We start from the raw sequence: 15,467 nt of genomic DNA, 5'->3' as shown, positions 1-15,467 counted from the left end.
TTGTGTTTATCAAAGGTCTGAGAAAGGGAAAAGGGTTCTTATTTTAAGCACATCTAGCTGTGCAGTCCTACCTGAAATACAGTTTTTCATGTCTCCTTGTGTGTCCTCATGTCTTCCAGTTACAAAGACAAGTGAGGATTTATAAAACATATAAATAGTATTCTGCTCTCAGCAGCTTTTCACCTAATAGAAGCATCCAAATCTTCTCTTTCCTTTTCTCAAAAATCCTTCACAGGCATCTTTCTTCTGCAGAGGTGCTTGGATATGTATGCAGTGTGGTAGCTGATGTTTGCCATTGTGATAAACAGAAGATTTTAACTCCTTGACAAGTGTTATGGGACTGTCACTCCCCACAATCAGAATGTTTTACATAGCAGTATTGCATTGCAAGCAGACATATATTTTGATCTTCAGGCACAAGTTAGATTATATTTTTTAACCTTACATATTTTCAAATATTCTACACAAGTGAATAACCACATTTTGAATTGTATTTTTCGCAGACATCAGTCTACATATTTAAAACTTGACCTAATTTTGTATGTTTCTCATTCTTTTTGATGCCTTCATCCTCCATTTCATTAGTGGCTGCAATATTTTCTACTCTAATATAACCTGTAACATGTTGTTGACTCTTTCATCTAGTTATGGAAGATTTCAAACAACAGAACAGCATTTCTTGCACCTGGAATATGCATCTGCCTTGCTCTCATCTATGTTGATATCTTGTCAATATTGCTGCTCTTTGCTTATAGTCCTTCATCGAGTTTGTTATTCCTCTAACCTGCTATACCATGCAAAACAAACTATAGTAACTTTAACTCCTCAATGCAATTTTTACCTCCTAATCTTAAACAGAGAAACATTTTGAATTCTGTCACTACAGGAACCAATACAGGCAAAAAATTGCGTATCGGCGGAAATGAGGTCATAAAAGTATAAGGAAACATGACCAACTAATTATGAATTAATGTTAAAGCTCTAAATCACTTCTCCAGATGATGCAACTATATCATACTCGAAATGTCAATACAACAATTGGAGACATCATTTTCAAAGAACTTGCCAATATATAAGAAATAAATTATATTGAGTTCAGTCATTTCTCCCTTTCACCCTCTACACTTTTCAGAATGTACATGTGACTTTGCAATAACAGGATGAATACACTTTCAACTTGAGATGCTGTAACAAAAGCAGCTTCACCGAAGAAGGGCAGTCAAATAATATCTGGAAAAAATGCTGAATGTCTGAATTTCTTTGTGCCTGGTTATTTATTTTCTTTTATTTCAAACTATTTTGGTGTTTGTTTAAAAATCCCACTAGAAGAGTTCTTCTGGTAAACAGACAGGAACAGCCATATGGGATTAGACAGAAGATGCCTTAGAGCTAAGTCCTTACTATCTTTTGAGATAAGCTTTAAAGCCATCTTATTGTCAGTGTGCTACTACACTTGAACGATTTCATGCTCAGTTACAGGCACCTTGCCCATCTTGCCCACCTTTCCATGTAGGCAAACTGCTAGCATGCTCCTATGCCCTGCACAACTCACTTACAACAGGTTGTGGGATCTAAAGAGGTGTGAAGTAGTTGGTGTATAATATCTTATACAGCTAAGTGTCAGATGCTTCAAAGGAAGGTTCATGACTACTAGTTGTGAACAGTTTTGAAAGCAATTAAAATCACAGAAGCACAGAAAAATTTAGTTTTGAATAGACCTTTGGAGGTCATCTAGTCCAATTAATTGCTCAAAGGATGTTTAATTAGATCAGGTTGCTCAAGGACATGTCTAGTCAAGTCTTGAACACTTCCAAGGATAGAGATCCCACGATGTTTCTGGACGCCTGTTCCAGTATTTCAGAACTCTCATGGTAAAAATATTTTTCCTTATATCTAATTGGAATTTCCCATGTTCCAAGTTGTGCCTGCTACCGTTTTTTCTGAATGCTCTGCACATCTGAGAAGAGTCTGGCTCCACTTTCTCTGTATCTTCTGATCAGGTAGCTGTAGGCAGCAATGCAGGTCTCCCCTGACTGTCATCATCTCCAGGCTGAACAAACTCACAGGTCCTTTCCTAGAGAGCTGCTTCCCAAACAGTCTCCTCCGAGTCTGTGTTGTTGCATGGGATTATTCAGTCCCAGATCTTGCATAAGTTTTTACTGAACTTCGTGAGATTTCTGTTTGCCCATTTCTCCAGGCTCTCTTGGTCTCTCTAAGTAGCAACCCTGCCTTTTAGCATATTGGTCATTTTTCCTGATTTAGTGTCACCTACAGGCTTGCTGAGCATACAATCTGTCCTGTCATTGAGATTGTTAATGAAGACATTAAACAGCGTGGGCTCCAGTGTCCACCTCTGAGGGATGCTGCTTGTTACTGACGGCCAGCTGGGCTTTGCACCACTGATGACAATAGTTTGCTCCATCACATTCCCTGAGATCGAGGTAAGGCTGACCACCCATGAGTTAGTTATCTGGATCCTCCTGCTTCCCTAATTGAAGAGGGATGAAGACTTGCTACAAAGATTAGTGCTCTGTAGCTCTATACCTTAAACCATAAGACTTTATAATCCTCATAGATCTTTCATAATGTATACAGACTTTCATTAAATAAAAAAAATCCTGTAGGTTTCTAGGCTCTAAAACCAATTTGGGTCAGCAAATTGTTCGGGCTAACCATACATGGAAACGGTTTAAAGTGTTCCTTTCAGTTGTTGCTCCTGGATATCACAGTATCACAGTATGTTTTGGATTGGAAGGGACCTTGAAAGATCATCTAGTCCAATCCCCCTGCTGGAGCAGGAACGCCTAGGTGAGGTCGCACAGGAATGTGTCCAGGCGGGCTTTGAATGTCTCCAGAGTAGGAGACTCCACAACCTCCCTGGGCAGCCTGTTCCAGTGCTCTGTTACCCTCACTGAGAAGAAGTTTTTTCTCAAATTTAAGTGGAACCTCTTGTGTTCCAGCTTGATCCCATTACTCCTTGTCCTATCATTGTTTGCCGCTGAGAAGAGCTTGGCTCCATTCTCATGGCACTCACCCTTTATATATTTATAAACATTAATGAGATCACCCCTCAGTCTCCTCTTCTCCAAACTAAACAGACCCAGCTCCCTCAGCCTTTCTTCATAAGGGAGGTGCTCCACTCCCTTAATCATCTTTGTTGCTCTACACTGGACCCTCTCCAGTAGTTCCCTGTCCTTCTTGAACTGAGGGGCCCAGAACTGGACACAATATTCCAGATAGGATCTCACCAGGGCGGAGTAGAGGGGAAGGAGCACCTCTCTCAATCTACTGACCACCCTCCTTGTAATACACCCGAGGATGCCATTGGCCTTCCTGGCCGCAAGGGCACAGTGCTGGCTCATGGTCATCCTGTTGTCCACCAGGACCCCCAGGTCCCTTTCCCCTATACTGCTCTCTAATATGTAATTTCCCAGCCTATACTGGAACCTGGGGTTGTTCCTGCCCAGATGCAGGACTCTACACTTCCCCTTGTTAAATTTCATCAGGTTATTCCCAGCACTTCTTCATGAGGTCCCTACAGAACACCTTACAATCTTCTCTAATCTTGCCAAATGAAATATTTTTCTGTCGTCTGCAAATTTGCCTGCCTCACCATCCTCATCTTCTCTCAACGATTTCATGCATATTAAAGATACAGGGTTCTACATGATCATATCATGTTCTTTGAAGTATTTTAGAAGACTTTTTTTTTTTAAATATTACATTTAATTATTGTTTTGATATGATTAACTAATAGTGAAATAGACCTCTGTGACTTGTAATTCTCCAGATCCCTAATACCTTTTTTAGACCTAGAGCAGTTACTACTCTTCATGCCTCCACTATAGCTGCTTATTTTAACCAGAGATTGTATATTTTATTAGCTGTTAAATACATTCTGTCTTCAGCACCTGCAGAATTTTTGGCTAGGTACCAGCCGGCCCTAGTGAATCGCTGTTTAGTTTACTAGTTTGTTCCAGCTTTTCTTCTTGTACTTCTGTTCATCTTGAGTCTCTGTTCATGACCTATCTTCACTACTTGAAACTTCTGATTCTGGATTAGTGAGTGTATAGGTTTGTTATGAAATTGCAGGAAAACAGTATTCAAATAATTCTTCTAGTTAACTTCCATCTTCGCTTCTTAGTTTTTTCTGATTTTCTCTTGGAATTTACTTATTCACTCATGACTTCCTGTTTCTGTAATGGTGACAGGATTCAATCAGGTTTTTGTTACATCTGGCACTTATTCTACATATTCCCTCTTTATTCTTCTAACTTCTTTCCTGCACATTGCCAGTGGTGGTTTGCTATTTTCCCAATTGACTTACCTTGGGTTAGATTTCCTTCTTCTGAATAAGGTCAACTGCACGTCAGTAGATTTTTAAATTTGCTGCTTACCCAACTCATTTCCTTGCATATTGGCTTGGTTTTTTATTCATCATATAATTTTATCCATGAGAATAAATTTTATTTTTCCATCATGACAAGAAGAATTCAACTTTAAATAATGTTATGGGGAAAACCCAACTAATCATTACCTGTCTAGAAACCATGTTGTTCAGTCTAATAAAGGCACAATTAAGGATCACTATGCACTTTTTCAAGAAAAACTGGAGAGGAAATATCAGGAAATGAGGAAATAGGAGATTTTCCATCATGCAGTGTTTAAAGCAGTAATTCTGAGGTTAGCTTTAACAACTCCTACAGAGAGCAAAAAAATCAAAGTAAATGACAGTGGCCTTCAAAGTAAATGGTGAATACTGAGGAAGAAAAAAAAAACCCACACCCAAATCACACACATATAAAACCTGTTTCTGGATTTATAGATCGCTTCAGGATACTGAAGCTGGTTATCTTTTCAATGTCCGCAAATCTTTCTATGTGAACATATTCATGCAGAGGGAGAATCAGTAATGCTACCTGTATAGTATCTCTAGAGTGTAAAATATTAGATAACTTTCCTAGAGATTACTGATGACCTTTCGTTATAATTATTCAGAAATCCACATATATTCTTGATTTTTAAGAGCAAAGCAACATTGTATTTATACCTAGAAGGGAATAGTTTCTCAACCTCACCCTAGCCTGAGAGATCTATTTTTCTAGCTTTGTTATTCCTGGCAACAACAGATACACACAAGGGCTTTTTTCTTCATAACCTACAGGTTTCCCTACCCTACAGCAATTCCAAGTGCTTAACAAGCTGGTTTCTGAGACAGATGTAGGTAGGAGATATATTTACAACAAAAAATTGCCAATGGAACTGTGACAACTGAACAAGCTATCACTTTCTTTCCCTATTTTCATCAAAATATAATGAATCATAAATTAAGTTACCTTTTATTCTCTTGGAAAGACCTTTGTAGCTACAAATCCAAATGTTTATAACATAGAGTTCATTGCTCCTACCAGCCTTTAATTCAGTTTGCATCTCTGCCACTGGGTCTCAGCAGAAAAATAAAGTTTGGTGGAGAAAGTCACTGACTTTTTGGTTGCTTCTAAGTTAGAAAAAAATACTTTTTTTCAGTGGATAGACAGGAGTGAAAGAGCTTTTGGTCATTTTGCTTTCAGAATTCTAAAATGCTAAAGCTTTGCATCACTCAGCTTCATTAATTAAATGATTTGAACAAGCCCGGAACCAGTCTGGGCCTCAGGAGTTTCCCTGACTGTTTTTGGGATCTGACTGACCCCAATGTACCTCCACTACACTGCACCTGGTAGATGTTGTCCTGTATGACACCTGCAAGGAGCTGCCCTGCAAAAGTAGTTTAAATCAGTTCACAGGCACTCAAAGAGTGACTGCTGTTCAGGAAGGATGGATGCTGAACTACTCATTATGTTGCATCCTCAACCCTCCTCACATTCATGAGAGATGCCATCTGTGCTCATGAGAAAATGGAGATTGCATTTGTAGCCAGTCATTATACATGCTACACAAAGTGGAAATCTGTTTTGCATGCCATCTACCTTGGATTGATCTTTTCCTTTGGGAAAATGGTGTTTACTATTTTTTTTTCCTGAATCTAGAGCATGTATAGATTGAGGTACTGTTAAGAAGGGAATTCGGGTAGTGTTTTTTTCCACATAAAATTTGAAAATTTCCTGCAAAACTGTTTTCACTTATTTTCTTACTGTTATTTTGAGAAGGATATCTACCACAAGAATAAGTTGCCTTTGATAGCTTTTCTCACTAGAAAAAAATGTTCCAAGCAATATATGTGTGAAAAGGCAATCTTCCTGCTTCTAGGCTCCTTAATGAAGAATTACGGTATTCATTTTAAGTTGTAGTAGTTTAGAAAGAAATATTAAAAATCACAAATTGAAAGAGAATCTCTTAATGGGCTGTTTTTCTTCCAAATTGTTGGCTGGTTGAAATTAATTTTTTTTAACATTTGTTCCAATCAAGAAGCAACACAGGCTTCTTTCCAGGTGGTCTGTTTCTTCTCCTTTACTGGTGGAATCACATGGCACTCCTGTCACAGTCTCTGCAGTCTGATATGTGCATGAGAGAACAAGCAGAACAATTTCTTTGCTTCAGGTGAAATAACTAGGGGGGTTAAAATGAATGGTGATTACTAGGATTTCCATTGTGAAGTCAAGTGAGCAGAAAATACTACAGCAGCAAGAATCCTTCAAACTAACGTAAGCACTGGAACCATAACTTTTAAAGGTCCTTATTTCATTATTCTAATTGTGTGACTACTGCCTTAATACCAGTTTTGTGCATTTAATGGTCTAGGTCTGTTAAATGCAGAAAGGTACCTATGCACGATTTATTAGCATGTCTTAAATGCCTAATTCAGTATCATGTTTCAGCACAACAGCATGGTGTTCTCATACAACGTAAGTTCACTGGAGACCTGAAGCAACTGTGTTGTAGTGGAAGGAGAAGAGGCAGTGGTGATTTTTGTGGAAAGAGGAAGAAAGGTGGGGAGCTGAACCTGCCTATGAGAACACACATGCAGATGCTGTGTCCATGTATGAGTGTTGGTTGAACAAACATCTGATCCTCCAGTGAAGATTTTGAGACTCTAAATTGTTTTCAACAGGTGTCTACTATTAGTTTAATAATTTATAAATTGTTTTTATAAGCCAACGAAGTATTTCAAAGCAGCTTGGCTTTGTGTTTTTGACTCAGAAAGGGCCATATGCATCCCACTTCCAAGTAGAAAATGTAGGCTCTTATGTCATTCTTAATGAGAACAACCAAAAAAGTAGTGCAACAGTTTAATGTAATGCTTAACATTGCCCAGCTTTAGTTTTGAAGAGGAATCTGTCAAAGCTCTGATTAAAAAGAACTATTTCTATTTTAATTTTTAAATTTTATTATTGGAGATAGGTAAGGTCAAGATTGCTACCTCCAAACACATGGTCTCCTTGTAAATTAATTACAGGCATCTCTAACATAAACATGTTCCAATGACTTGTCTTCTGAGTGACCCAAATTATTAATAACAGGCTAGTTCACACTACTCTCCATCTTTTAAGATGCTGTGGCCATGCCTCCTAAGAAATAGGATATCCAACTTCAGCTTGTGCAGGCTGTCAGGAGGAATTCCCCAGACTCTTATATGCTTTTTGCAAATTCATTATTTTATAGATTCGTTATTCCCTGAATGTGAAGTATTTCCTGCAAAGAGTAAAAAGCAGAGATGTTCATTCCTTGCAGAAGCTACAGGGAATTTCCTGCCATATAATCTGTTTACTCATTCACCCCAACTAATTTCTAAAACTAAAATTTAAAACTTTCTTTAAAATAATGATTAGGAGTTTCTCTGATGATCTTTATTTGATACACAGAGTTTGAGAACATCGCCTGAACTAGAAATGTTTCTGTTATTCTACCAATGGTGTACATTTTTTACATCTTTTTAGTCCTGACGTTTTAAATTTAGGAGTTGCAGTAACTTTTACAATGAGAACGTTACTGAGGACACCATTTCATGATGGGCGTGAGTTGAACTCCCGTTGCTTTACTTCCTGGTGACCTATTACACGAAAGTCTACTAAGTCAGAATGGACCAATATGATACTTTCTCTAAAACCTTGTCCAAGAGAAAAATCAAGCCTTTAATTTCATGCTTTTCAGACATCTTCAGTAAACCTACTGCTTTCCAGACATGTGATATGGATAAGAAAAAGATACCTGTAAATAAAACATCTCAGCAATGATGTATTTGAATCATGTTTTGCACATCTGACCCTTAACCTGCTTTGTCTATGCACGGATGTAACTTAAGTAATACTTAATATAAAGCTTGTCTAAGTTTATATTGAATTCCGACCAACATCAACAAAACTTGAAAGAGAAAAAAAATCAAGTCTTAAGAAAAACAGGAGTAAACCACTATGAGCTAGGCTGGCATTTCTTGCTGAAAGTCCTTTTCAGAGAAATTGATGCTAGCCAAAGGGAAGCTGACACAATTGCTAGTTATTTGCTTTTTCAACACAATGGATCAACTTAGGCATACAGAAATGAAGCCAAAACCCCTGATAAATCTACACTGAGCCATTCTGCACATTCGGATTCTGATTGTCTTTCTATTTAGTGAAAAATCATCACAGAGAACACGCTATTAAAAATCCAGCCAAAATTAATGCCGATAAATATGTGATCAGAGAAAGACAGAGTCCCCAGATAAAAGATTAATAATGGCTGAACAGTCTTAACATACTTCTTTTGATTCATGGGAGCATGGTGATAGCACAGGGAAATGCCACTGCTTTCAGATGAAACAAATGGCTCTGTATTGACTATTGAAAGCAACAGATGTTCTGCAAACCCATACTTCCACAAAGGGACAGTCTTGGAACTATTTTGTAAACCATCTAGCTTAGATTTTAATACATGCACTTTGAGGATCACTGTGTGACAGAAGCTTGTACAGATGGGTCCGGGAAGCTGTGCAATGCAAAGGTCATCTAGCTGAATTTGGAAAGCCTCAAGCAGCCTGGTTTGTTGTTTGAAAAAGAAAGTCTGAGTGCACTTTCTATGCTTGTATATTTTCTGTGTGCTTGTCTTTATATATACACACACAAAAATGAGATTATTTTTCTTAAAAATGTTTACAAACTGTTATTATTGATCATTTCAGATACATATGTATAATTTCCTGAAACAGTTTTTTTTTTTTTTTTTCCATTTGACTGTTTTCTTTCATTAAGTGATGAGCTTATGAATGCAGACTTAATGAAAACATGATTGAAAAGCCATATGATTGTGAAACCACTGAATTGGTGTTGTCAGGGTCTGTCCCTCAGGTGTGACTCTCCCAGTATGCAAAGGCAGATCAGAGCACCATGAGGTCCTTACTAACTAGAATATTTTCTGATGTTTCAGAATAAGAATGGCAGAAGAGAGGTGCCATTTCAGGATAAATTGTTCTAATGAATAGGGGTCCAGCATGCAGCAGACACACATACATCTTAGGGATCTAATTCTTGCCAGTTCTGTCTGATTAGGGTCAGGGGGAAGTGAGGGCTGGCTGCTCCTCGAGGGACTGGCACTATTGTTATGTCACTGCAGCAGAGATGGATGGCATTGGGCTAGTTTGAAATGAGACTCCTGAGCCCATGAAATGTGGTGGTGGTGATGGAGAGCAGGTACTTAAGCCCTCTTGGTGCCCTCAGGGCCCTAACACCTGGTGCATCACTCTTTGCTCTTGGAAGTTGAACAGTTATAGTGGGATGACCTTCAGTTCATACAAAACAATATCACTGGAAATATTTCCAATATTTTCTCTCAGAATTTACTCTGTTTTTAAATGTAAACATCACACTACATAATCCTTCAATGAAATGTCAACAGCGTTTTATCCTTCCTCCCCTCTCTTACCTGTGTAGAGTGGAAAACCCGTAAAACAATGCTGCAGAGAGACTGGAGGAGAAACAGTGCCACAGGCTGCTGTGTTAGTAAGACACACTGAGAGGTCCGCTTGACTCTCACTGCAGCTAGTGGTGTGCTACATGGTGGGAGATGTCCTGTTATACAGCCTACAAGGTGCTTTTCCAATACCCGTTGAATGGGTTCACCTGGAAAATGAAGACAAATCTACACTTCTTCATTTTACACATTGGCTCTGATGGTCCCAGAAGATCTAGAAGCTTTATTTTGTAAGGATCTTTGTGGTCACTACCTATCATCCACACCATTAAGTCATTGCCTTACCTGAGAACTTCCACCTGGTATACAGTATCAAGATGAAAATGCCTTAAACTCTTTTAAAATGTCCCTTTCAAGAAAAATATCCCAATGAAGAAAATAAAAAGTCTCCTCTGGAGAAGGTAACTCTCTACTTTTTTTTTTTTTCTTTTTTTTTTTTTTTTTTAATTTTATTTTGGCTTTTAATTTGCTAGGGCAAATATTGCAGAAGGACTGAATGTTTTGAAGTTTTGCATAGCCTATGAACCTCTCTTTTATGAAGCAGGAAAAATTATTGAAGTTACAGAATTTGAAGTCAGTGAACGTCTGATCTTTTGATTTCAGCAGTTAGCACCATGGACAGCCACATTTCCAGGTAACTTCCTGCTCTTCTGGTACGCATGTGATTCGAAGGTCAAGATTTAGCAGGGCTCTTGTGCACGTGTTTTAAACAGGAGGAACAGTCTGTTAATTGAGACTATGCACAAGCATGCATGGTTATCTGTCCTTGAAGACTGAGTTAATGCTGTCTTTATTGAAATGCACGTAAGCCATACTTTTAATCTCACTGAATAAGTGGCCTTTAAGAATGTACTTAAGGGCTTTTCCAGTTCTTCTCAGAACTGGAGCCTTTGAGAATTAACGTTGCTAACTTAGGAACCCAAGAAAAAGCAAAAGCTTATTTATCTGTCACATGAGGTAGGTAGATGAAAAATTCCAGGCTGTTCTAGGTGGATCCCAGACAAAGGAGGAACTATTACATCTCTCTTAGTAAAAGTAATATGTATGAAACATTGATTGCTGCCAATTTGTATCAATTCAAAAAAGAAAGTATGCTGAGGTGAACCTGGTCATGGTCTGACATAATACTGACTGAATGTCAGAGAGGTAATGTACAGGTAAAAAAAAAAAAAAAAAAAAAAAAAGAAAGTTAGACTAACTCTGAAATCTTCATTACAATGCACATTTTCCATTTCCAGAGAAGTGTTGTTTGAGATATGTTTGTGTAGATCAAGAAAGGTATTGCTCTGGCCCTCATGCAGTCGTGTCATGCTACCTCCAGGGACAGCTCTAACAATTGCTGTGCAAGAACCTTTCTCCTTCAAACACAGTAATTTGCATTGGATTCAGATAAGGTTGCATCCTGAATGCAAATATGATCATAATTAATACAAGGAAGGGACAGGCATCACACTGCACTATTATGGCTATACTGTAAAATCCATTATGTTTATAGGAAGCTTCTGACAGAAATAGCTTGCCTTCTTAAACAGCACTAATGAAAAAAAGGAGGACAAAAAATAATTTATAAACTGCCACCACCCCAATGTCCTTGCAATAGATTAGCCCAAAATAGCACATTGATGATGTAGAAGTCTAAGGAATTACAATGGGGAAACATGAAGGGTACAAAAACGTGCATTTCCAAGGTCATTTCCATTATGCAACTCACTACTCTGAGTCAATAGACTTAATACATTATGCCACTGTCTGATAATTAAAAGTTGAGGGTTACTGAGGATTTTTGACTTTATTGATTTATCAAGGAATCAATGGGAGATTAGCATATCAAGAGTCCAAAGACCCAGAATCATCCATCTTACATTGAAGTTTCTCAATAACCAGAGCAAAGTTTCAGTTTGCTTTGACAGGAGGAGTGGTGACTCCCCAGCTGCTGTTGAAGTCAGTGGCAAAATTCCCGCAGATACTGGTGTGAGCTTTCATGGCATGACATTGATGTTGATGTTACCTCCTCTCCTAAGGACAAATAACCTTAATTCTGGCCAGGAATCTTGGCACTCATCCAAAAGATGATGCCAGCCACTGCCCTAAATCTTTCCCAGTGACCTCAAGAAGAGACAACCAGACCATGTGTATGTCCTGGTGACTCCTGATACCATGATGGCTTGTAGTGACTTTTGGCATTAGCCTTACCCGGCCTAGGGATACTTGCTGGATCTGCTCTGTGCTCACTGGTCCATGTGAGCCCAAATCTCAATTCTGTTGGCAAAACCCTTGGATCAGGATTGATGCCATCCATGGCCACTTAAGGAGGGCACTGCTGTCATCAGAGCTGCTTTTGATGGCCCCGTCTGCCTTAGTGACTTCTGCATTGTGCATGGGCCTGAGGTCCTGGAATAAGCATAAATGCTCTTTATTTGGCCGTGCTTGCAGGCAACCCTGTGCACTTAATGAAGAGTGAACAGATTGTGGAGGCATTGCTGCCAGCTGAATGGCAGGCCACGGTGGCAGACTGACGTGAGGTTTTGGCATGAGCCACAGGAGAAATATGTATGAGTAAGAAATTAATTGCTAGCCCTAGCAGATGCCATGTACTTCAGTAATAACAGTTAATATTAGTAACACTGAATATATTAATATTAATGTAACAAATCTAGTTTTGAATAAAATTATTCAATTTAAAAATGAAATTAATTGTAATATAAAATAAAATCCTACAGAACCTGATGAGCTTTTATGCAACTAATTTAAGGCATTCTGTAAGAATAAGGGCTCACAACTGCAGACTCAAGAGCCCATTTGATTTAATGCTTTCTAAGTATTATTTGCTTTCCCTCTGGCAGATGTAATTAGTAGCTTCCTAACCCCCTCAGAGTCTGATTTGCCTAAATTTACCATCAAAATAAAGAATTCATTATTTTTTAGCTGTGTCACGTATCTATAATTCTGATCAAGAACATACTGTATGGGATGAATCTGCACTCATAGGTAAGTGCTAGGGCTGACCTTATTTGTTATTTCTCCCTCTGTGAGAAATAACAGAAGGCTTATCCTGGAACATCTTGATGTTCTGGGCAGTGTCCCAGTGGAATTTAACTGGACCTAGTTACATAACTGAAGTGGACACCATTTGGTCCAGTCAGATCCATGTGTGCATTAAACATGAAGAATAAAGATTCATCATTTCAGCATATGCCTGAGCTTAAAATTTCTGGGAACTGAGACAATGAACTCTCCAACCTATTCTGTATTTTGCAGCAGCTTGTATTCATAATCTCTGCCAGTCCTAAGTAAGGGAACATCTCTGAATACCATCAACTGCTTAAACAAAATTTGCTTTCTTAACCCTTCCCTTTGGACTGGCCTTTTCAGAATTTTTTAAAATCTTTTTAATGTGCTATAAAGCATTCCAGGTAGTCTAGCAATAAGACAGGTAAGTGCCTGTCAACAGGAATAAAAGAAGCTAGCCATTCCTCAACGAACAAAACAGGCAGCTTTCTGAAGTATTTTATTAGTGATGCTCACAAGTAAATGAAGAGCATTCAAGCCAGACTGGCAATCTAGAACTCACAGAATGGCAATCCATCTTTATGCAGGAGTGAGTCATACAAAATGCAAGCTGAAAATCAAAGGGTTAATGTTACTGATACACACAAGAACTAACTTATGAAAGCCCCAGATAATCCCTCTTCAGAGACAGTGACTTTGTCTTGTTAGTATGATGGTACCTAAAATATTTTTCTTTGAAGCCACAGTTAGAATTATGTTCTAACTTTTCTCTGCTGTGGCTGCAGTTAATTTTCAATTCAATATTTTACTTCACTATGTTAAATTTTACCCAATCAAGTAAAGTGCTTTAATACTTACTGATAGTGCCGTGTCTTACTCCATCCCATGTTGCATTTCAAGTTCAAGATCGGTTGGTTATACTGTGGCAAAAGCTGCTATTGTAGGATGCCTTCTGAATGATAGACCACCGACCATCATGGAAAGCATTTGCACGTGATATTTCCAAACAAAGGATTGTGTGTACGTCCCTGAATCACACAGACGTGGCAATCTGTGAATATTTGTGAGAAGGCAGAGGAGGAGACCTGGAAGTGGAATGCTTACTTCAAAAAGTGGGTTTGGGAGAAACCTTATGAGTTTTGTTTTTTGCTGGAGCAGATGGAGAGTCAAGACATGGTAGGAGAGAAGCCATTGAGGGAGGGAAAGCACCTGGAGAAGACACCCCTGTCATGGCACAAGGCCAAAGAACGCTATAAACAACCAACTGTTGTAGGGGCCAGGCTTCTAAACACCCTCTTTCTTGATCCATAAAAGACTCGATACACCTGGCTTCCTTCAGCAAATGAAAGACAGATCTGGCAAGACGAAAAGGGGATAAAAATTGGGTCTGTTGATTTCTTATAGACCAGAGGAACTGAAGAATAGTTTCACAAAGAAGCAGTGTAAGATCTCAGCAGGACTAAGCACTCTGGCCCTCAGGGCTTGATAGCTCTACTACAGTTATGTACAGATGCTCTCCCTGTCACTCAGGCTGGAAAAGCCGGGCAGCAGGCCTGGCATATGTACAAATGCCTGTACTCAGTTTATTTGAATATATACTTAGAGGGTTCTGTGTACTGAAGGCTGCAAACTTGCTCTGTGCTACCACTGTGTTTTGGAGTGGAAGAAAAATCATCTTGTCGAGATCCCAGCATTCTTGCAGACTGGCTCTGCCCCAGGGAGCCCTGCAGATGGCCCTTGTCATCTGTGAGGGGACAAACCAGCTCCCCAGCACAGACGTGACACTGGCTCTGTCTGTTCCCCTGGATGCTGAGTCCTTGACGGGAGGCAGGTTCTAGTTTGGTTTGGCTGCTGTGATATGTTGCAGCTCATTTAAATCAACAGGCTACAATACAGGGAACTGTAAGCAGGATTTCATTCCTTTTTAGCCATTCTGAAATAGAAGGGTCTTTATGTTTCACACGCCTGTGCCTATAGGTATGCTTGCAAATGCATTCATATAGTGGACAGAAAGTACAATATATCAGTCATTCTTCTTGCTGGTCTACATTTAAGACACTAACTGAGAGGAAAATATGTGTTAATAGCAGAGTGTGTGGGAAAAAAGTAGACTGTGATGACTAAAATACTACTTTCTCAAGGGAAGTAGCTACTGTATGAAATATTTCATAATCCAGAGGAATCTCACAGATCTCAGTTTATCCCTTATCTCTCAAAATATTGTACATGTAAATCATCTGCTTAAGAAAAGTGTGATTCATCTTGTGCTTGAACTTGTTCCTTACCTTGTCAGCTGCAACATGGGCAGCTTCTAGAGAATTAAATATATTTCAGAGTGGATATACCACAAATCATGCAAACTCTGATGTGCTGAAATCTGACATGGGATATAATTTCCACTAAAAATACTGCTTATAAGAATGGGTAAAGAGAGAGCACATTTTGTCTATTTGGTCAGACACTGTTTCCTGAATGACTGAGTCTTCCCTGATGTATCTTATAAACATGTTTCATTTTATGTATGAAATGATGCACTGCACAACCCTACCAAGTAGGGAGACTGGGTCTGTCTGTTG

Source organism: Patagioenas fasciata, chromosome 1, assembly GCF_037038585.1.
Source record: "Patagioenas fasciata isolate bPatFas1 chromosome 1, bPatFas1.hap1, whole genome shotgun sequence".
Taxonomy (NCBI): Eukaryota; Metazoa; Chordata; class Aves; order Columbiformes; family Columbidae; genus Patagioenas; species Patagioenas fasciata.
Note: the sequence above shows the minus strand (reverse complement) of the source record.